Genomic DNA, 22920 nt, shown 5'->3' on the forward strand with positions numbered 1-22920 from the left:
TTGTTCTAATTCTATAACGAATGTCATTGGGATTCTGATTGGGATGGCATTGAATCTGTAGATTGCTTTAGGTAGAATGGACATTTTAGCTATGTTTATTCTTTCAATCCATGTGCATGGAATGTCTTTCCATCTCTTTATGTCGTCATCCATTTCTTTCAGAAAAGCCTTGTAATTTTCATTGTATAGGTGTTTCACTTCCTTAGTTAAATTCACCCCGAGGTATTTTATTCTTTTTGTTGCAATTGTGAATGGTATTGTGTTCTTGAGTGCTCTTTCTGTTAGTTCGTTATTAGAGTATAGAAATGCTACTGATTTGGGGCTGGCCCCGTGGGCGAGTGGTTAAGTTCGTGTGCTCTGCTGCAGGCGGCCCAGTGTTTCGTTGGTTCAAATCCTGGGCGCGGACATGGCACTGCTCATCAGACCACGCTGAGGCGGCGTCCCACATGCCACAACTAGAAGGACCCACAACGAAGAATATACAACTATGTACCGGGGGGCTTTGGGGAGAAAAAGGAAAAAAATAAAATCTTTAAAAAAAAAAAAAAAAAGAAATGCTACTGATTTATGTAAATTGATTTTATACCCTGCAACTTTGCTGTAATTGTTGATTACTTCCAAAAGTTTTCCAATGGATTCTTTGGGGTTTTCTATATATAAGATCATGTCATCTGCAAACAGCGAGAGTTTCACTTCTTCCCCCCCATTTGGATTCCTTTTATTCCTTTTTCTTTCCTGATTGCTCTGGCCAGGACCTCCAGAACTATGTTAAATAAGTGGGGTGATAGAGGGCATCCTTGTCTCATTCCTGTTCTCAGGGGGATGGCGCTCAGTTTTTGCCCATTGAGAATGATGTTGGCTGTGGGTTTGTCATATGTGGCCTTTATTATGTTGAGGTAGTTCCCTTCTATCCCCATTTTGTTCAGAGTTTTTATCATCAATGGCTATTGGATCTTGTCAAATGCTTTCTCTGCATCTATTGAGATGATCATGTGGTTTTTATTCCTCAGTTTGTTGATGTGGTGTATCACATTGATTGATTTTGCGGATGTTGAACCATCCCTGTGTCCCTGGTATGAATCCCACCTGATCATGATGTATGATTCTTTTGATGAATTGCTGTATTCGGGTTGCCAAAATTTTGTTGAGAATTTTTTCATCTATGTTCATCAGCAATATTGGCCTGTAGTTCTCTTTTTTCATGGTGTCCTTGTCAGGTTTTGGTATCAGCGTGATGTTGGCCTCATAGAATGTGTTAGGAAGTGTTCCATCCTCCCTAATTTTTTGGAATAGCTTGAAAAGGATAGGTATTAAATCCTCTCTGAGAGTTTGGTAGAATTCCCCAGGAAAGCCATCTGGTCCTGGGGTTTTATTCTTTGGGATGTTTTTGACTGCTGTTTCAATCTCTTTCCTTGTGGTTGGTCTGTTCAAATTGTCTGCTTCCTCTTGAGTGAGCTTTGGGAGATTGTAGGAGTCCCAGAATTTATCCATTTCCTCTAGGTTATCCATTCTGTTGGCATATAGTTTTTCGTAGTATTCTCTTATAATCTGTTGTATTTCTGCAGAGTCTGTTGTTATTTCTCCTCTTTCATTTCTGATTTTGTTTATTTGAGCTTTCTCCCTCTTTTTCTTTGTAAGTCTGGCTAGGGGTTTGTCAATTTTATTTATCTTCTCAAAGAACCAGCTCTTTGTTTCATTGATCCTTTCTACCACCTTTTTCGTTTCAATAGTATTTATTTCTGCTCTGATTTTTATTATTTCTCTCCTTCTGCTGACTTTGGGCTTTATTTGTTCTTCTTTCTCTAGTTCAGTTAGGTGTAGTTTAAGATTCCTTATTTGGGATTTTTCTTGTTTGTTAAGATGTGCCTGTATTGCGATGAATTTTCCTCTTAATACAGCTTTTGCTATATCCCATATGAGTTGGTATGGCATGTTATCATTTTCATTTGTTTCCAGGTATTTTTTTATTTCTTCTTTAATTTCTTCAATGATCCATTACTTGTTCAGTAGCTTATTGTTTAGTCTCCACATCTTTGTACCTTTGTCAGCTTTTTTCTTGTAATTAATTTCTCGCCTTATAGCATTATGATTGGAGAAGATGCTTGTTAGTACTTAAATTTTTTTAAATTTGTAGAGGCTTGCCTTGTTTCCCAACATATGGTCTATCCTTGAGAATGTTCCATGTGCACTTGAGAAGAATGTGTATTCTGCTGTTTTAGGATGAAGTGATCTATATATGTATATTAAGTCCAATTGTTTTAGTTTTTCGTTTAGCTCCACTATTTCTGTGTTGGTTTTCTGTCTGGATGATCTGTACATTGATGTGGGTAGGATGTTGAGTTCCCCCACTATTATTGTGTTGTTTTTAACATCTTCCTTTAGGTATGTTAATAGTTGCTTTCTGAACCTTGGTGCTCCTATGTTGGGTACATAGATATTTATAAGCGTTATTTCTTCTTGATGAAGTGTCCCTTTGATCATTATATATTGTCCCTCTGTGTCTCTCTTTACCTGCCTTATTTTGAAATCCGTTTTGTCTGATATAAGTATTGCAACACCTGCTTTCTTTTGCTTGCTGTTAGCTTGAAGTATTGTCCTCCACCCCTTCACTCTGAGCCTGTGTTTGTCCTTGGGGCTGAGGTGTGTTTCCTGGAGGCAACAAATTGTTGGATCTTGTTCTTTAATCCATTTTGCCACTCTGTGTCTTTTTATTGGAGAGTTCAATCCATTTACATTGAGGGTGATTATTGATGCATGTGGACTTAATGCTGACAATCTGTCGCTCGTTATCTTGATTTCCTGCATTACCTTTGTTTCTCGTCCTGTGTGCTTTAGCCTACCCATTGACTACTGCAGTTTCTTGTGCTGCGTTTCTTAGTGATTTCTGTTTTGATCTTGTTTTCTTCCTTTAAGTTTTTCTAGAAACTTGGGTCATTGATTATAGATCTTTCTTCTTTTCCAATATGAGCATATTGGAGTTATAAATTTCCCACTAAGCACTGCTGTAGCTACATCCTACAAATTTTGGTATGTTGTATTTTCACTTTCATTCAGTTCAAAATATCTGGGGGCTGGTCCCATGGCCTAGCGGTTAAGTTTTTGCGCTCCGCTTCAGCAGCCCAGGGTTTTGCCATTTCGGATCCTGGGCGCAGACGTGGCACCGCTAATCGGGCCATGCTGAGGCGGTTTCCCACATAGCAGAACTGGAAGGACCTACAACTAGAATATACAACTATGTACTGGGGAGCTTTGAGGAGAAGAAGAAAAATATATATATATTTTGTGATTTATTTGTTGACCATGGGTTGCTTAGAGTTGTTGTTTCATTTCCAAGTATTTGGATTTTTATAGATACTGTATTGTTATTAATTTCTAGTGTAATTCCATTGTGGTCAGAGAACATACTCTGTAGGATTTCAATATTTTTAAATTTGTTGAGATTTATTTTATGGCCCAGCATATGACCTGTCTTGGTGAATGTTCCATATGCACTTTAAAAAAAATGTATGTTCTGCCATTGTTGTATATCTGTTCTATATGTGTTAATTAGGTCAAGGTGGTTGATGGTGCATTTCTGATAAAAGTCTCCATTGACTTTGGTTTTTTGTCTAATTTTATCAGTTCCCAAGAGAGGGGTGTGAAAAATCTCTAACCATGATTGTGGATTGTCTATTTCTTCCTTTAATTGTGTCAGTTTTGCTTCATGTTATTTGAAGTCTTGTTATTAGTTGCATATACACTTATAATTGTTGTGGCCGCCTGATGAATTGCCCCCTTTGAAATATGAAATCTCTCTCTATCTTTGGTAATAGTTTTTGACTTGAAGACTATCTAATACTAGTGTGGGTACTCCAGCGTTTTTTTTTTTTGCTTTCTGTATCATGTACCATATGCATGGTATATCAATTTGTGTCATTTTTCTTTCAAAATAGCTGTGTGTTTAAATTTCTCAGCATGTCTTTTAGAGATAGTATATCATTGAGTTTTGGTTTTAACTGCAGTGTTTAGTCTGGTTACATTAAATATGATTATTGATATGGTTGCTTTTAGGTCTACCAAATTTTGCTTTTTGTTTTCTATTTATCCTTTATGTGTGTTTTAGGTTAATTGAATATTCTTTTTCAAACTCCATTTTAATTTGTCTATTAGCTTTTAGCTATACTTCATAGCATTTTTTGTAGAAGGTTACTTTAGAAATTATTATATATATATATCCTTAACTTCCAAGAGTTTACTTAGAGTTAATTTGAACCACTTAATGTAAAATCTTGTATAGTCCATTAACCTCCCCTTTTTATGCTCTGGTTGTCACATGAATTATATCTACATATGCTATAAAATCCACAATACCATATTATAATTTTTGCTCTAAACAATTTTGTATTTTAAAGAAGATAAAAGAGATAGTCTGATTTACACGCATATTTGCCATTTCCAGAGTTTTTTATTTCTTCCTGAAGATTTCATTTCAGCCTGAAGATTTTTCTTTAGTTTTTTTGTAGTGCAGGTTTAAAGATGTGTTATTCATGGTATTCTGGCCTCTATTGTTTCTGAAGGGAAGTCAGTGATAATTCATACTGTTATTTCTCTTAATTGTATTGTGTTGTTTTCTTTCTGGTTGCTTTCAGGATTTTTCTCTTTATCTTTGGTTTTTAGCAGTTTATGATGTGTTTAAGTTTGTTTTATTTTTGTATTTAACCTACTTGAGATTCTCTGACCTTGTGAAAATTGATATTTTTCATCTAATTTCAGCCATTATTTATATGCATATTTTTTTCTGTCCTATTCTCTCTGTCTCCTACTTTGGGGATACTTATTTTAGACCTTTTGATATCGTCCCACAGGTCACTGGGACTCTGTTGACTTTTTTGTTTTTTTTAATCTTTTCCTCTCTTTTTCAGATTGAATACTGTCTTGATTTATTTTCAAATTTTTTCTTCTCTCAACTCAAGTCTACTGTTAAGCCCATCCAGTGAATTTTTTATTTCTGTTACTTTTTAGTTCTAGAATTCTCGTTTTTTTCCCCAGAGTCTCTGCTGAGATTTCAATCTGTTTATTCATTATGAGCATAGTTTTAATAGCTACTTTAAAGTTCTTGTCTCCTAAATTCAACATCTAGATTATGTTGAGGTTAATACCCATTGATTGACTTTTCTCTTGACTACAGGTCACATTTTCCCTTGTCTTCATGTGTCTACTGTTTTGGATTGCATCCTGGGCAATGTGACTGATACACTGTAGAGTTTAGATTATGTTATGTTCCTCTGAAGAATACTGACTTCTCTGTTTTAAAGGGCAGTTAATTTGGCTGAACTCAAACTCCAAATTCTTTTCCTCTTCAATGGGCAGCAGCTGAAACCTCTGTTTAATTCTTTTAGCCTTAGTTGGGCTACTTGGACCCTGTTCATTCAGAGAGTAGCCAGAGATTTAGGCAGAGTTTATATGCAGAAATTGGGGCCACTCTTTTATGGTTCTGTTCTTTCTGGGATATTCCCCCTTACTTTCCAGCTGTTATAGTTGCACTGAACTTTGTCTTCTATTTCTTCAACTAGACTAAAGACTTCTATCTGAGTTTTAGTTGCCCCGTACTACTGACAAGAGCCTGCCTAAGGTACAAAGTCTGCAAAAAATGGAAAACTCACCTGGTGCCCTTCTTTTATTCCAAATGTCTGACTCCTGTTTCTGCCTGCTTTTTTTCTTCTTCAGTGTCTTTAGATATTTTTTAAATATTTTTTCCAGAGCTTATAATGATTGTATGCAAAGGGGTTGTTTCAATATGAACTATTCTACCATTACTGAAAAAGAAAACTCTATCTTATGTTAATAGACAGCATAGGAAGTTGTCTACATTCATGACCACACAGAGGACTTTTTTTCTCTCAAGTAGTGGTTGCTTGTTGCATTAATAGCTATTTGGGTATAATTGGTAATACAAACTCTTAGTTTTGATAATGTTATGTTTGTGATAAATGATCAGTCCAGGGTGGTGCACACCATGAATAAACCTTGATCTTTGTCTTTTGAAGTGAAGAACATCTAAGCTAGCTTTTTGTGTGTATGTGTATTTGTTTTTTATTTTCTTTTCAGAACAGTATAAAAAAATGTATACTGATCATAAAAAAGCCAAACAATGTAGAAGTATTAGGAGTAAAAAGTAAAAATCCTCCCGTATCTTGCTTCTTTCCCCTTGCTTGGGTAAACTTCTGTTATTAGTTTGTGATTTTTCCAGATCCCTTTCTATACATTTACATAGGTAGGGAAGCAATTAAGAGTTTATTATTTTTAAATGTAATTGTGCTAATTCTAGGTTTATTGGTATCTGATTTGTTTATTTATTTTTATTTATTTATTTTGGTGAGGAAGATTTGCTCTGAGCTAACATTTGTGTCAGTCTTCCTCTATTTTGTATGTGGGTTGCTACCATAGCATGGCTTGATGAGTGATGTAGGTCTGTGCATGGGATCTGAACCTGTGAATCTGGGCTGCCGAAGTGGAGTGCCCTGGACTTTACTGCTGCACCATGGGGCTGGCCCCATTGTCTGATTTATTTTTACAGTATTTCTTGAGATCTGTCCTTGTCGTACACTTTCCTCATTCTTTTTAATGGTTGAATATTAGTGTCTAGTAAGAAGTTCTATTATATATTTAACCATTTCCCTTTTGATGGACATTTAGATTATTTCCAAGCAGTCAGTATTTCAAAAAATGATGCAGTTCTGGTCTTTGAATGTATATTTTTGACAACTTGGTGAATAGCCCTATAGGATAAATTTCTATGAGTGTAATTGCTGGATCCAGGGAATGCATTGACAAATCACCCTCCAAAAAGACACTCCACTTTATATTTTGACCAAGAGTATGGTAGAATACTCTTTCCTTATATCCTTGCCATCTATGGATATTATTCATCTTTTAAATTTTCTCTCATTTATTTTAGCATTTCAACCAAGAGTTCATTTTTTGTTTTTTTAATGAGATTGAACAGTTTTTCATGTGTTTATTGAATATTTTTATCTATTTTTCTGTGAATTGTCTTTTCATATTCTTTGCCCACTTCCTACTGGGTTGTTTTTATTATTGATTTGCCAAGTCTTCTTTGTATATTATTGGTAGTGATCTTTTGTTTCTTGTGTACATTGTACTATATTTTCTCCTGGTCTATCACTTGTCTCCATTTTTATTTATTATATTTCACAAGACTGAAATTAAAAACTTTAAATCTCTTTTCTTTTTTCCTCAGTATTTAAAGAATATAGTTATGATCATAATACATGTACAATCAATTTTTCTATATTATAAACTCCATATTTTAAAAAATCGTTTTAATTATAGTATAAGCACCCTTTAAAAATTTTGGTGAAACAAAAATATGTCTCCTATCCATATAGCTCATGCCCCAAGGTTGTTGATCAACATTCGTCTTTAAAAAATTGTGTATTTCGTAAAGTTTGATTTATTATGAATTGAAAGGGGTGGAGTGGGGAGAAGGGAATCAGTATAGGTGAATTCTGACATTTCCTAAATATCCATGAAAACCTAAGGGCTTATAGGGTAACCCTCCTCCGGACTCAACTAAATTCTGGACTAATGCAGCCTTATCAATGGGGAAGTCCTAGCCTTTTTGGAGAATTTAGCCAGAAATGAGCTGTGGAATCAAATCTCCTAAGATTCTATTGATGACATGGTTCTGGACCTGGGAAATGTTGCTTTGGTAAACATGGGTTGTCCGTAACCTTCCTTCCCAGTGTGTGGAGAATATGGGCTCTCTAGTTCCCAAAGCAGAGCTTCTTGGTTGCCTGTGAGCCTAGAGGAAGAATGAAGACAATTGTGGAGACTTATGGGTTGCCCATTGCTCCCTGGAGAAGAATGTGCTGACAAGTTCTTTCAGTGAGAGACTCAGGGAAATAGTAAAGGTTAAATGGAATTGTCTTCCTGATATTAGGGCATGAAAGGTGAGAAGAGATGTTGCAAATGTGGATGTGGAGACTCTGGTTGCACATCTTTTTTTGCTCAGTTTGGTTAGAGCGTCCTGTGAACCTCCTAAGTACTAGGCTCTGTGTTAATAAGCATCACTGATATGAGATCATTCAGACTTAGTGCCTGCCTGAAGACCATCTTAACTTGGGAGACATGACATTTAAGCTGAATCTCGATGATGAATAGTAGTATCTCATGAGTAACAGATGGGCTGGGTGTTCCAGCAGAGTGAATAATATGAGCAGAGGTGTAGCACATCTCCTATTAGGCTATTTCAAATGGAGAGAAGATAGTCTGTTGAATATTTAGTGATTCTATATTTCCATACTACATAGTTGTGATTTTATTTAATATTAGCTGTCATGGAATCTGTATATCCTCATTTGTGTTATACTCAATATAAATTTAATTTATGTATTTAACAATGAATGTAAGATTTGGATTTCTTTGCCTTTCTTATGAAAGGTGAATTCCAAATATTAAGAGCAATTTAAATTATAAGTAGAAAATTTTACATTGTTAAAAGGTTAATGACACTTGAATAGTTTTCATGTGACCATTTATAGGACTTTTATATCACAATGACTATATGTCTACAAATTGCATACTTTTATTTGGGTAATTTAAATTTTAGGGGGAGGGGTGGATTTTTTTCTTTTTTCTTTTTTTGGTCTTGACCAGACACTATGTAGTTAACATAAATGCTGTGGCAGAACAGCTCTTTGGAAATAGTAAATTGAAAGTACTCAAATAGGGGCTGGCCCGGTGGTATAATGGTTAAAGCTCCCATGCTCCACTTCAGCAGCCCAGGGTTTGTGGGTTCGTATCTTGGGTGCAGACCTACACATGGCTCATTAAGCCATGCTGTGATGGAAGCCCCATATACAAAATAGAGGAAGATTAGCAACAGATGTTAGCTCAGGGCCAGTCTTCCTCACCAAAAAAAAGAAAGAAAGAAAGAAAGAAAAAAAGGGAAAAGTATTCAAATGTTCACTCCTGGCTCATCCATGGTGCCTTTGGGTTGGTCTTTTGTCCCACTGAGTCCAGAGTTTTGTATCTTGGGCTTGTGGGTACAAGGGATCTCCCTTTTCTTGCTGAGCCTCCTCTCAGTGGCTGGGCTCCTGTCCTCCCAGCCTACTTTTCTGTTGTATGGGGAAAATGGTTAGACTTGATGTATAAATGAGGTGGAAATTTAATCTGAGAATTTAGTTCTCTGTTTTGGCATGGAGAGCTTTAGATGAAAGCCATGCCCCTCATAACTAATCAGACTAAGCTATTAATTATGTTGTCTTAAGGGTGGTGTTATATTAGACGTCACTTGAAATTGGCAATGAATATTTCCTACACGACTAGGAAATATGCTGTGCAGATGAAATGTGTGAGGAGACTAGGTTAGAGCTAAATCCAGTGGCTGTTTAAAATTTACATATTTTGTGGGGTCTTGGGCTATCTCTTTTTCAAAACACACACACACATACAATTTCTGTCTTGTGTCAGTTAATTTAGCTGTGTCTCTGGTTTGTGGAGAGGATGGAAATAAGGTTAAGTGAGGGTGGGACAGGTGAGCCTTGGGAAAGGATGGTGATAAGATTTCATGTCTTCTTTTGCCTCCCTAGGTTGCATAGAGGATTTTCTGGGCAATAATTTTGAAACTACTACTACTAACTGAAGCACTTGCTCATTTTCCAAGAGAGTTTATAGTAATGGTAGAGGTGAGGTTACCTTGAGCTTGAGCGAGGAGGAATAAATGCATCATGGAACGCATTACTATCCTCTTGTAAAATAGGCTGTAAGCTATTTGTTTTTTTTGTTTTTTTTTCTGAGGAAGATTAGCCCTGAGCTGACATCTGCCAATCCTCCTCTTTTTGCTGAGGAAGACTGGCCCTGAGGTAACATGCATGCCCATCTTCCTCTACTTTATATATGGGACACCTACCACAGCATGGCTTGCCGTGCAGTGCCATGTCCGCACCTGGGATCCCAACCAGTGAACCCCAGGCCGCTAAAGCGGAACGTGTGCACTTAACCCCTGCACCACTGGGCTGGCGCTAAGCTATTTGTTTTGATGACTTAAAAGCCGCAGAAGAATGCATTTGAAATTATTTTACTTGGGTAGGTATTTATTTATGCTATAACAGAAATTAGAGTAGATGCCCTTAGTAGTTCAGAGATCTCGGATATTCTCTAAATTGGGCCCAGCCTGTTTGGCCATTCACAGGTAACCAGGGCTATTTGAAAATGGGCTGCAATCCTTTTATACATTTTAGTCAACAACTGTTTGGCAAGTGCCTGCTAAGTGCCAGACTCTTTTCTAAGCTGTCAAATTTATGAATATTCCACATGAACCATGGAATAAACAAGAGCAAAGACTAATAGAAGTACAGACTTATTCAACTAATTTTTTTTTTTTTAAACTAAGTACATGTTAGAAATTGGACACTTTGCCATGTGGTTGAGATCAGTGGTTCTAACCTAAAGAGTATTGATGTGTTCTTGGTTATAAAGTGACTAAGAAGTTATTTGTCACTGAAGTATTAAAAGATTACAAACGATTTACTTGTGAGTTACCCAGGTTAGTTTTAGGGTAATGGCTGTAATAGATTTTGCAAATGATTGATTTTAAATTAACCAGGTCCGATTTAGTGCAATGCCTGTAATAATTTAGATTTCATCCTCTTGTGTTCTCCATGCTTTCTTGAGTAGGAGAGTCAGAGTTACGGCCATTGTAGTTTGGGAAGTTGTAGCTATGAAACGTGTACTATGGTGGAAAATTCGTTGAGAATTCATTGTTGTAGGGGTTCGAGAGATGAATGAGACATCTGGTCAATACCCTTCTAGTTCTTTTTGTTCAGAGGAATGGATAATACTGCAGGTACTTGTGTACAAGAGAGAAAGTAAGGTTGTGTCTTGGAAAATTCTTAAAACTATAGGAGGGGAGACTGACAGAGATAATGTGTGCCTGTCACATGGAAGTTGAACTCAGGACTCACTTGTTGAGCCCTTACTCTGTGCCCAGGAGCTCGGCTAACTGTTGAGCATACAATGATGAATGGGGTGCTCCTGGTCTTAGTGTTCATTAAATGCTATTTGGATCTGACTCTGGGAGAGAGGTGGTATTTAGATTGGTGGTTTGGAGACAGGAAAGGAAGAAGGTGGTACTTGGACAGGCCTTGAAGGATGAGCAGCCCTTAGGCGCTTGGAGATAGAGCAGCATCTACAGCATAAGCATAGGGTCTTTTCTGAGACTGTGAGATGTGCTTTCTGACTTAGTTGCAGGCTTCCTGAAGTAAGTTAAGGCTGAGCAGGTAAGTTGCTGCCAGACTGATGTCACTTACTTTGAGGACTTTATGGAGCTACAGAAAATGCTTCCTTTGCAGGATAGAGGATAGCCATGAAATGTTCACCTGAATCTCTCTGTTGGTAAAGTTGCTTTCCTTCCTCTTAGCTATTCTGTGGCCTTAAGTTATTAAAAATTTTTTTGTGTATGAATTGTTTCAAAATAAGTTGCCTACTTCTACTGCTAAGTACTTCAGTGTATACTTCCTAAAAACAAGAGTATTCTCTTACATTACCGCAATATAATTACCAAATCAGGACCTTATTCAAACTTTGCCAGGTATTTTCTTGGTACCTTTTACCTCATTTATGGAAGTGATCTCGTCTTCAGTATACTCCTGTTGGTCTTGCCTTTTTTTTTTTTTTTAAATAGTGATATATTTGTAAAGAAATCCAGAAAAGTCTTAAGAATAATAAAACTAGCGTTCATGCCTCCCACTGCTCAGAACTGTTGGTATTTGGTCATGAGTGCTTCAGGTCCTTACACTAGCCTGCAGTGGCCCTGCTTCTTCTGGCACCTGTTACCTCTCCAACCTCATCTTTCCTCACTCTCTGTCCATCCCGCTGACTCTGCTCCAGCCACATTGTCTCCTTGCTATCCTGTAAGCATGGCAGATACACTCTCACCTCTGGCCTTTCATTCAGCATACTGTTGAATACCTTTTATTCCCAGCCAGAGTAAATAGATCCACTGGAAAAGTTATTTCATCAATTAAGTAATGGGTAACATTTAATTCGTTGGGTCACTTGTTCAACAATGATTTGCGTATTTCTTATGCACCAAAACTTTGAGGAAGAGAGAGGAAAGCTGGAGGGGGTTAGAAAAACCCACAAAGATGAACAATTTATCTCCTTAACCTCAGGGAGGCACTTATAAGACTAGATTGTCCTGGATGCTTCCAGTTGATAAATGGTAAATAGCATTATTGATTGTTCATTGCCCAGCTTAAATATTTGTAGATCTGCCATCACATTGACAACTCTTTTTCCAAACAAAATTTCAAGTAAGTCCTATTCTTTAGTGCAGTGTTCTTTTTCCAAAGTTCCTGTTGGATTTGGGGATTTAGAAAAAGCAATATATTTGATCAAATAAAGAATCTGTTTTAGGGGCCGGTGTGGTGGCGCAGTGGTTAAGTGCGCATGTTTCACTTCGGCAGCCCAGGGTTCGCTGGTCCGGATCCCGGGTGTGGACATGGCACTGCTCATCAAGCCATGCTGTGGTAGATGTCCCACACGTAAAGAGGAAGATGGGCACGGATGTTAGCTCAGGGCCAGTCTTCTTCAGCAAAAAGAGGAGGATTGGCAGAAGATGTTAGCTCAGGCTAATCTTCCTCAAAAAAAAAAAATCTGTTTTGAAAATTAATGTGAAAAGGTATTTTAATATGTTTTTTAAGGTATTAAAAGTTAAGTCACATAAGTTATTCATTAATTTTATTTATTAAAAAACATAATATGCCAGGAACTTAAGATCATCCCAGACTGTTTAGACTTAGTATGGTCATCATTTTTGAATCATGAGGAAATAGCAGTGAAAGGTTTTGTTTAATGTTGATTTTTAAATGAAGTTTGATTTTTCACAGCCAGAACATTATTCTTTATAAGTACTAGTTCTTGATGAATTTTCACAACTACTCTCTGAGTTAAAGCTGCTGGGACCCTTATTTAAAAAGTTATAAAGAGTCATTTTGGTGTTTTTAAAAATAAATTTCAAAACAAATACATGCTAGGAAAAATTAAAACCAAATAGGAAAAAAAGTGAAAAGTCCTCCCTAAGATAGCTTTCTCATTCTTGAAGAGACCACAGTACAATCTGACGTGTGGCCTTTCATCCTTCCCGACATGGTTCTGTGCATATACAAACAAATAGATATACACATATAGCTTTTAAAAAACACAATAATGGAATCATATTCTTATATTATTCAATGGCTTGCTATTTTCATTTATGATATTTTTCCATGTCACTTCATCTCTTGTCAAAATTACATACAATTTATTTCATTGTATGGATATTCCATAACTTATTTAACTATTCCCTTCTGGAAGACATTTAAGTTAGTTCTAATTTTTCACTATTAACTCTTCCTGTTTTGTAGGCAGAAAGCCTAATACTTGGCAAGAAGGAGTGACTTAGCCAGAGTTCCTAATGTCTGGTGATGCAGAGTCTGTGACTCCCATCATCCAACTGAGTGCCTGATGCCATGTGATGAGATGCTGAGTGCTGTGTAAGTGAGGTGAAGTGAACACAGTTCCTGCCTTTAGGGAAGTTACACAATGTGATGTGCAACTCTCATTTGCTGTTGAGGGCACTCGTTAAAGCAGTGTGTATGCTCCAAGTAAGAGGCTTAGTAGGGCAGCCAGAGTTGAAGAGCAGTTTGTGATACAAGTGATGTCAGTACTCCAGACAGAATGGTGCCTTTGGAATTCTTTAATTTGAGGGGAGAAGATGTGTTGATGTGCAAACTGAATGGTGTTCCTGGGTGTTTCTTTTGGAACATGGGCTTAGTGGTGAGTACAGGACGATCCAGAAAGATTGCTGGGAGAGGAGAGGGTTGTTGAGAACTCATTCACCAGGAATGTATTATGTAAGTCAGCAGGAAGGAGGGTAGTATCATCATCAGAAACATCCATCAAAGCCCCTGGAGGCCAGGCTGCTGCTTCCTTAGTCACTGTTTAGTGATTACTGTCCTGAGCTCGTGCCAGTCTTGGAATTTCTAACCTGGGATGGAATCATGATCTGAGAAATCAGTGTGATGGAGGCTCTTGGGCAGCAGGAGGAGGAGCTGGGGAAGGCAGTACATCCAGTCCAGCACAGAAGACAGCCTGAGCTGCTGAAAACGCAGCTCTGGCACTTGAGGCAGCTCTGCCATCTTGTGGAATAAATGCTCAGTGATTTCTGTGAAGGCTCAGTGTGGAGATGCATTCTAGGGGATGGCCTTGGCAGAATTGCTTTCCTTCCACTTAGCTATTCTGTGGCCTCAAAGTATTTTTCCTGCATATGTATTTTTTTCCCTGTGTGTATTTAGAAGTTTTTATTTTGAAGTAATTTCAGACTTATAAAAATGTTGCAGAAATAGTACAAAGAATTCCATATACCTTCAACCAGATTCCCCAGTTGTTAGCGATTTATGTTGACTTTGTTAATGTTTTTTTAAAGCATTTTTTCTGAATTGTTTGAAAATAAGGTGCAGACTTTTACCCCTAGATACTTCAGTGCATATGTCTTAAAAACAGGCATGTTCTCTTACATTACCACGATATAATTATCAAAATCAGGACCTTATTCATACTTCATCAGTAGTTTTAATAATGTCCTTTATAGCAAAATTGGGAAAAACATTTTTTTCTGGTCAGGATCCAATCCAGGATGACACATTGGATTTAATTGTCATGTTTCTTTAGTCTCTTTCATCTGAAACAAGTCTTCAGTCTTTGTCTTTCATGACCTTGACATTTGTAAAGAATATGGTGTCCCTTAATTGGAGTTTTCTGATATATCCTCATGATTAAATTTAGGTTACTCACTTTTAGCAGAAATAACATGTAAGTGATGTGTCCTTTTCAAGTGCACTCTATCAGGAGGCACATGTTATCTGTCCCGTTTGTTGGTGATGTTACCTTTGATCACTTGGCTAAGGTAGTATCTGCCAGCTTTCTCCACTGTAAAGCTATTGGTTTTCCTCTTTATAATTAATAAGTTTCTTGTGAAAGGATACTTTGAGACTATGTAAATATCTTGTTTCTTTTTTTTTTTTGAGGAAGATTAGCCCTGAGCTAACATCCGCCACCCATCCTCCTCTGTTTGCTGAGGAATACTGGCCCTGAGCTAACATCCGTGCCCATCTTCCTCTACTTTATATGTGGGACGCCTGCCACAGCATGGCTTGACAAGCAGTGCACAGGTCCGCACCTGGGATCTGAACTGGCAAATCCTGGGCCGCCGAAGCAGAATGTGCAAACTTAACCGCTTTGCCACTGGGCCGGCCCAATATCTTGTTTCTTCATTAGACATTCCTTTGCTATTTTAACATCCATTGATATTTCTTGCCTGAAACAGTTTTTACTCTGATGGCTGTCAAATGTTGATTTCTAACTTTCATCATTCCTTCTACATTTATTAGTTTGTGTTCTGTTATAAGAAAAAGCTTTCTGGGGACCGCCTGGTGGTGCAGGGGTTGGGTGCAGACATTCCGCTTTGGCAGCTCAGAGTTCGCTGGTTCGGATCCCAGGTGTGGACATGACACTGCTTGGCAAACCGTGCTATGGTAGGTGTCTCAAATATAAAGTGGAGGAAGATGGGCATGGATGTTGGCTCAGGGCCAGTCTTCCTCAGTGAAAAGAGGAGGATTGGCAACAGTTAGCTCGGGGCTAATCTTCCTCCAAAAAAAAAGAAAGAGCTTTCCTTTCTTTCTTTCTTTTATTTATTTATTTCCACATAGACTCATGGATTCTAATTTTGTTCTATGGGTCATAATCTGTTTCTATCATTATTTATTTTAATACTCATATTGTCCCAGATTCGGCCAGTGGGAGCCCTTCAAACTGGTTTCTATGTCTTTATCGTTCTTTGAGCACTTCTTTGGAATCACATCTTATACTTACCCAACCCTGGATTCAGCTACTTCTCCAAGAGGCCCTGATTTCTTTTAAGTGGAGAATTGTATTTAGAAACCAAGATCTGAGTGCTAGATGTGCAATTTCCTCCTTGGGTATACACAGAAAATGTGCAAGTTCATCTTTGCCAACTGGCTTTCTAGCCCAAGCCCCTCTCCAGAGGTAACCACTGTCAGTAGTTTGATTTCTCTCCTATAGTGTCTTTTCTATGCATTTTTATAATAAATGTCTTTTTTCCCCACCTATAACCATGCATGGGTCATTCAGTATGTACTGGACAAGTAACTGTTTTCACTTAATAATATATCTTGAGATTATCCGTATGAGTAAATACAGAGCTACTTCATTCTTTTAAATGGCTGGTTAGAATTACATAAAGCAGACTTCCCATAACTTGTTCAACTATTCCTCTATTTATGTACATTTTTTGGTGTTTTTTGAAGAAGATTTAACCCTGAGCTAACATCTGCTGCCAATCCTCCTCTATTTGCTGAGGAAGATTGGCCCTGAGCCAACATCCGTGCCCATCTTCCTTGATAAGCTTGACCACTTAATAAGCGGTACCTGGGTCTGTGCCTGGGCTCCAAACTGGCAAACCCCAGGTCGCCAAAGTGGAGCATGTGAACTTAACCGTTACGCCACTGGGCCAGCCCTTATTTACGGACATTTTAATTATTTGCTTTTTTATTCTAAGCATTTGACTGGACTTGCTGTGAATGTTTAAATCTCTTTATGTTTCTATTCAACTGGTTTTTCTTGCTTCGAAACTGAGAAAATTACTCCTTCACAGACCTGAAAAATATCTTATTCATTATAGTATTTGAAGTACATGTCAAAAAAGTATTAAACTACTGGAGTCATGTGGTATCATTGCTGACAAGAATGCCAACTGTGTTAGGGGTTGGTGCTGAGCAGACACGACAATGAGAAGTGGCCCTTATATTCTGACTAGAGAAGTAACAACAAGATCTGGGAGCAGATCTAAGGTGCTAAAGATGGGGTGCAGCAGATAGTCATTTGTGCCAAGAGTTGGTAGCGTGTGGTCCCTGAGAGTCAGGGCCATCTGGATGCCTTCCTGAGCATGGAGTGAGCTGGGTCTGGACAAAAGTGAATGCCTGGCTGAGCCAGGGAGGAATGGCAGGGAGAGGGCTCAGCATGAGCAGAGGTGTAAGCTGTGAGAGCATGAAGCAGCTGCTGGGGCAGCACTTGGCTCTGGCAGCTGCTGAGGCCTCCTTGTGGATTACTGGGAGATGAGTTTGGAAAGCAAGATGGTACTTAGATTGACATGGGCTTAGAATGCTAGACTGAGTATTGTCAACCAGACTGAATATCAATATCATAGTCATATGTGAGGTTTGAGGTCCTGGCAATGGGTATACAAAAAACAGGTTAAACAGGACATTTATTTCTAAGCTACATTTCAGAAAACATAGTTTAAAAACTTTGTTTAGTATGAAAGTAATGTATGCTTGTCATAAAAGGGAAAGTCTGAAGCCTTACCCAAGTATACAGAAAATGAGAGTGCTACTGATCGTACTCTACGTTATCTATTGCTGTGAAACAATCTAAGCACAAGCATAGTGGCTTACAACAACACATTTATTTTCTCACAGTTTCTGTGGGTAAGGAGTCCAGGCACAGCTTAACTGGGTCCTCTGCAGGGCTGCAGTCAAGGGGTTGGTCAGGGTTTCATTCTTATGTGGAAACTACTGGGGAAGGATCTGCTTCCAGACTGTTGGACTGAGGGCCACAGTTTTTTGCTGGCACTCTCAGTTCTTTGCCACGTGGGCCTCTCCGTAGAGTAGCTCACAGCAGAGTAGTTTATTTCATCAAGCCAGCAAGGGAGAGTACCTACTAGTAAGATGGATGTGGTAATCTTATTTTTACTTTTTTTGAAGATTGGCACCTGAGCTAACAACTGTTGCCAATCTTTTTTTTTTTTTCCCCTGCTTTTTTCTCCCCAAATCCCCCCAGTATATAGTTGTATATATTTTTTTAGTTGTGGGTTCTTCTAGTTGTGGCATGTGGGATGCCACCTCAACTGCCTGATGAGCAGTGCCATGTCCATGCCCAGGATCCGAACCGGCGAAACCCTGGGCCACCGAAGTGGAGCGCATGAAGTTAACCACTCGGCCACGGGGCCAGCCCCTGGATGTTATAATCTTATGTAACATAATCATGAAAGTGACTTTAGTGTCACGTTTGCTGTATTCTATTAGAAGCAAGATACAGGTCCTGCCCACACTTGAGGGGAAGGGATTACACATGGGTGTGAATACCAGGAGGCAGAGTTTATTAGGAGAATCTGATAGACTATTCCCCCCTCCCCCCAAAAAAGTAAAGAAGGTATTCTTTAGAGTTACCATTATTTAAAGCAAATTTAAATTCTGTGGACTACTTTTCTCTGCGTATACCAACATGTACTAGTAATTTGGGAGAGACAAGAGCAAAGGGTGACTCTTGGGATCTTGAGCCTGGGAGCCCAGGGGAGAGCATATGCTTTGCCTCAATTCCTACAAACATAAATCTTTGGAAGAGCCCAGTGCATTTAAATGGTAATTCTGGTAACTACAGTCATGTGCTGCATAATGCATGATGAGTTTCCGTCAATGATGACCGCATATACAATGGTGGTCCCATAAGATTAGTACCATATAGCCTAGGTGTGTAGTAGGCTATACCATCTTGGTTTGTGTAAGTACACTCTACGGTGTTTGCACAACAACAAAATCGACTAATGTCTCATTTCTCAGAACATAATCCTGTCGTTACGTGACTGTCATTGCAAATACTGATTTCCATGCTGCTTTCTAAAACCGAAATAAATTGGTATCAGTGGTTTACCTTCTCCCCCTAGGGTAATTCAGTTACCCCTAGCTTTTGAACCAGGTTCCCTCAAGGATTTAATTTACATATTGTCTGCCCTCTGTCTCCTAGTAACTACTCCCGTATTGTTAAGGACCAAGAGTGGATGATGTCACTAAGTTGGTGCCATCAGCGATATGTGTTCCAAATGAACTGTCCTCTCATTGGCAAATACATACCTGTGTGTGAGACTTGAGATTTGTGTAGACTGTGACCCAGTAGGCCCTTTCAGCAACTAGTGGCTCTCCTAGTTTCTTGACCATGCTTCCATCACCATGTTTCTGTTCTGGGGAGGAATATAACGTAAAAATATTAAAGAATTGTGTTGTTCTTTCTACTGTGAAAATAATATGGCTATTATAACATATTAGAACATATGGAAAAATAGAAAAAACTGATTTATTTTTGCTTGAAATCTCATAACCAAAAGGGTGCCATTGTTTACATAGTTACAGTTCTGAAAAATAATATATTTTATATTTTGCTCCTAATATTTCTTTTATGGGTTTTCTTGAGTATAGTTATGCTGTGCATATTGTTTTCAATTTTCCTTTTAAAATGTAAAACATTTTTGCTGGTTGCATCACTTTACTGTTGCTACTTTTTATTAATTAGTATTAATACTTAAGTGTTTGATTAATAAAGTGGGGCAATTAGATGTTAAAATTTTGCAGGTTGCGCCACTGATGCATGGACCCCTGGCTGAGATTATGCGTTACTTTGTTTTAAGCAAATAACTGTGAGGTCGGTGACAAACATGAGGACAACTAATGTTCAAGTAACCTGTTGCAGTTAATACTGGGTTATCTCTTCTGTTACCTCATGGAAACATGTAGGAGCCTTGTGAAATCAGTATTTTGTTCACATTTAGTGATGAGGAGACAGTCTTAGGCTAATTCTCTTGTTTGATGTAGTAGTGCACTAGGTAAGTACTGTAAGAGAAGTAAGGAATGGAGCACATTCCTGAATTCAGGATTTTAGAATAAGAAATGAACAGAACCAACTGTAATAGATTAGAAAGGGACAGATACTACAAGTACATGAAGTACTTATGGGAATCCAGAGAAGACAGGACAGAATCTTTTCTCCTGAGAGACCAAGGAGAAGCATTGTGCAAGGAGGTGGCATTTGAGGGTGAGTAGGGCTTAGTTTGCACGTGGGAGAGGTTTGCCAAACAGAGGGAACCACATGGCCTACACTGGCTAAACTGCAGTCTTCATTGTGTATCCGGAGGGCTTATTTTGGCTTTCATATGGGAAAATTAGGATAAAATTGTGAAGTCTGGAAAATTTTTCATATCTTTAAAAATTTGTTGAGTCAAAAAACAAAATAGTACAGTTTGCAAGACCTTCATGAAAAAGAAACAGTTACTTACATTTTGGGTGTTTAAATATCCTTTTTGCTGTTGTTTCATTTTAATTTAACATACCCTAAATATTTTCTCATCATTAAAAAGCACAAACATTATTTTATTACTATGTAATATTTTTAATCTACTTTTTGATTTGTGGGTCTGACATTATAGTTAATTGTGTAGTTTATCAGATTTTTGTCACAGGCTATTATCCATAACTGATTTAAACCCTATTTGCTGCTTGCCTCACCCTGACTCTTGTGTTGATTGTTTTTTACCAACAGTGTGAGGTAGATTACTGACAGGCTTGTGATCAGAAGGGCTTGTATATCAATGGATTATACTTAACTGAGGTGAATTTATGCGGGAATCTTACTTCCTGAACTTCCATGGTTGAAGATTCATAATGCCCAAATCTTTTCTTCTTTTGATGTTTAACTCTTTTAGACAAAACTCAGCAACTTATTTTGTCTTATTAATGGTGCTGTCTTGACAAAAGCTCTTGGTTTGGCCATGGGCTTTGTGACAGTGACACCTGGCAGTGTCTTCTCTCCTCAGGAGTTCCTCTGCTCACCTGAGCCTCTGTGATCCTAGTACTGCCTCTCAGAGGCAGGTGGCCCACCTGAGTGTCAAACTTACTCACCTTTGGAGGTCCAGCTGTTCCTGCCTTTCTGCTTAGCTCTGAGGAATTCAGGATTTTGTTTTTGTCAGGAGGAGTTTTCATCCTGCCAAACTAAACTTAGATCCTTTTGAGAGGCATCCTGAATTGGTAGACTGTCTGTCTTAGTTCATTCGGTCTCCTGTAACGGAATGCCATAAACTGGGTGGCTCATAAACACTAGAAGTTTATTTCTTACACTTCTGGAGGCTGGGAAGTCCAAGATCAAGGCCCCAGCAGAATTCAGTGTCTGGTGAGGGCTCACCTTATAGTTCATAGATAACCATCTTCTCACTGTAACCTCACAGGGTGGAAGGGGCAAGAGAGCTCTCTGAGGTCTCTTTTATAAGGGCACTAGTCCCATTCATGAGGGCTCTGCCTTCATGACCTAATCACCTCACAAAAGCCTTACCTCCAAATACCATTACATCAGGGATTAGATTTCAGCATATGAATTTTGGGGGACACAAACCTTTAGTCTATAGCTCTATCACACCAGGCATATCTTTCTTTCAGCAGTTAGTTTAACCATCTCTCTCCTGAAAATTATTCTGGACAATGAGGAGATAGATGTATGAGCTCATGGGTAGTCTGCATAGATAAAATTGAATTGGCTAAGGCACCTCTATCCAGAGAGTGTAGACTAATTGATTGGTGTCAGCCTGAAGGTTATTCCTAAGTCTGTCCTACTGGGCATCTTTATCAGTAACGTGGCTAAAGACCTAAGAATGTATAAGATTACAGAATCAAGAATTATGAAATTCTTAAACTAAAGTAATTAGTTGGAGTTTATTAGGGGTAAATGTAACTTCTAACATATAGTTTGACAAAACTATTTGGGGAAAATAGAAATGCGCTTTAATTCATATTTTATAAAGACAGACAACACAAAGTTTAGGATTTTGGTGGACCAATATTGGTGCTATCCAGCACCATATAGTGTGATTATTAAAAAAAAAATCTTTGGCTGCATTAGTAAAAGATATGATGAAAGGTGGTGGTTATAATCCCACTGAATGGCCGTACTAACTCTCTTGTGTTTGGTTTTGGATTTCACATTTTTGGAAGGATGTAGACAAAACTAAGTGTTTATAGAGTGATGCGTCTCCCAGCCAGAGCTGATGAGGGCTGGTCCAATGAATGTTTCACCTTGGTTGATAATTACAATAGCTCTTCCAAGCCATGTTCCATAAACAAGAAAACCTGTTTACCAAGATGTATTTTATATTTGAAATGGCCTGCTTTTGCCGAACACATATATCTATAGCCCTCTCTTCAGTTCTTTGAAATAGGTCATATTATTCCCTTTTATAGATGAGAAACTAGATAATCAGAATAGTTAAAAGACACGCACAGCGTATTTATGAAGCTAATGAAGGGTACAGCTGGGATTTAAAGTTGGGCTATTTCCATTGTACCATTCTGCCTCTGACATGAGAATGTGGTGCTGCTTATGAGCAGGTTAATGCCTGAAAGGCTCTTCATAAGTCCCATTTGTTCATAAGTCCAAATGATACTGTGGTAATAAGAACCACTATTTCTTGAGCACTTATTACATGCCAGACACTTCCCTAGGCTCTTTGCATATGATTTATTTAATTCTCACAACTCAGTAAAGTTGTTGGCATTATTATCTCTACCCTGCACATGAGGAAACAGACAGGAAGAATAAGTAGAGGAGCCAAGCTGAAGAGCCCACACTTTTAACCATTGTCCTGTCTTTGTTCTGTGCCTTGTGTGTGTACAGAAGCGTGCAAAGTTTTTGAATAGAGGGAATGGTAATTCTTCATGGAATTGGCTCAAAGATCTCATTATTTTCAGCTTTAAAGTTTTTTCTTTTCAATTCAAGTCTGTTTGTATTTTGGCATTCTTCTTTTCCATTATAAATAAGTTTATCACAAACTAGGGCTTTAAACACAAGCCAAAGCATGGCAGAGATTACTGCAGCTGAACTTGACTGCTCTAGTTCTTAAGTGGTGACAGGCAGTGATGATGTTCCCCGACCTTGGAACTTAGTTTTGTTCACGCAGTGGTAAGTGGAGTTGTCTGCAATGATTTTTTTTTTTTTTTAAAGATTGGCACCTGAGCTAATAACTGTTGCCAATCTTTTTTTTTC

General features: G+C 38.1%; 1 protein-coding gene and 1 long non-coding RNA gene across 4 annotated transcripts in view; one reads left to right on the plus strand and one right to left on the minus strand.

Annotated features, from left to right (window-relative positions):
* PHF20 (PHD finger protein 20) overlaps positions 1-22920 on the plus strand; it is a 143736-nt gene that overhangs the window by 75268 nt on the left and 45548 nt on the right. The window lies entirely within an intron of this gene.
* The window catches only part of LOC139078067 (uncharacterized), a 51864-nt gene continuing 40963 nt past the window's right edge, over positions 12020-22920 (minus strand). Inside the window, exons 3-4 of the long non-coding RNA XR_011530800.1 lie at positions 18972-19078; positions 12020-12660 (exon numbers count right to left, since the gene is read on the minus strand). This is a non-coding gene — a long non-coding RNA (uncharacterized lncRNA). The remainder of the gene's footprint in view (positions 12661-18971; positions 19079-22920) is intronic.

This window comes from Equus przewalskii, chromosome 21 (genome assembly GCF_037783145.1).
Source record: "Equus przewalskii isolate Varuska chromosome 21, EquPr2, whole genome shotgun sequence".
NCBI classification, from domain to species: Eukaryota; Metazoa; Chordata; class Mammalia; order Perissodactyla; family Equidae; genus Equus; species Equus przewalskii.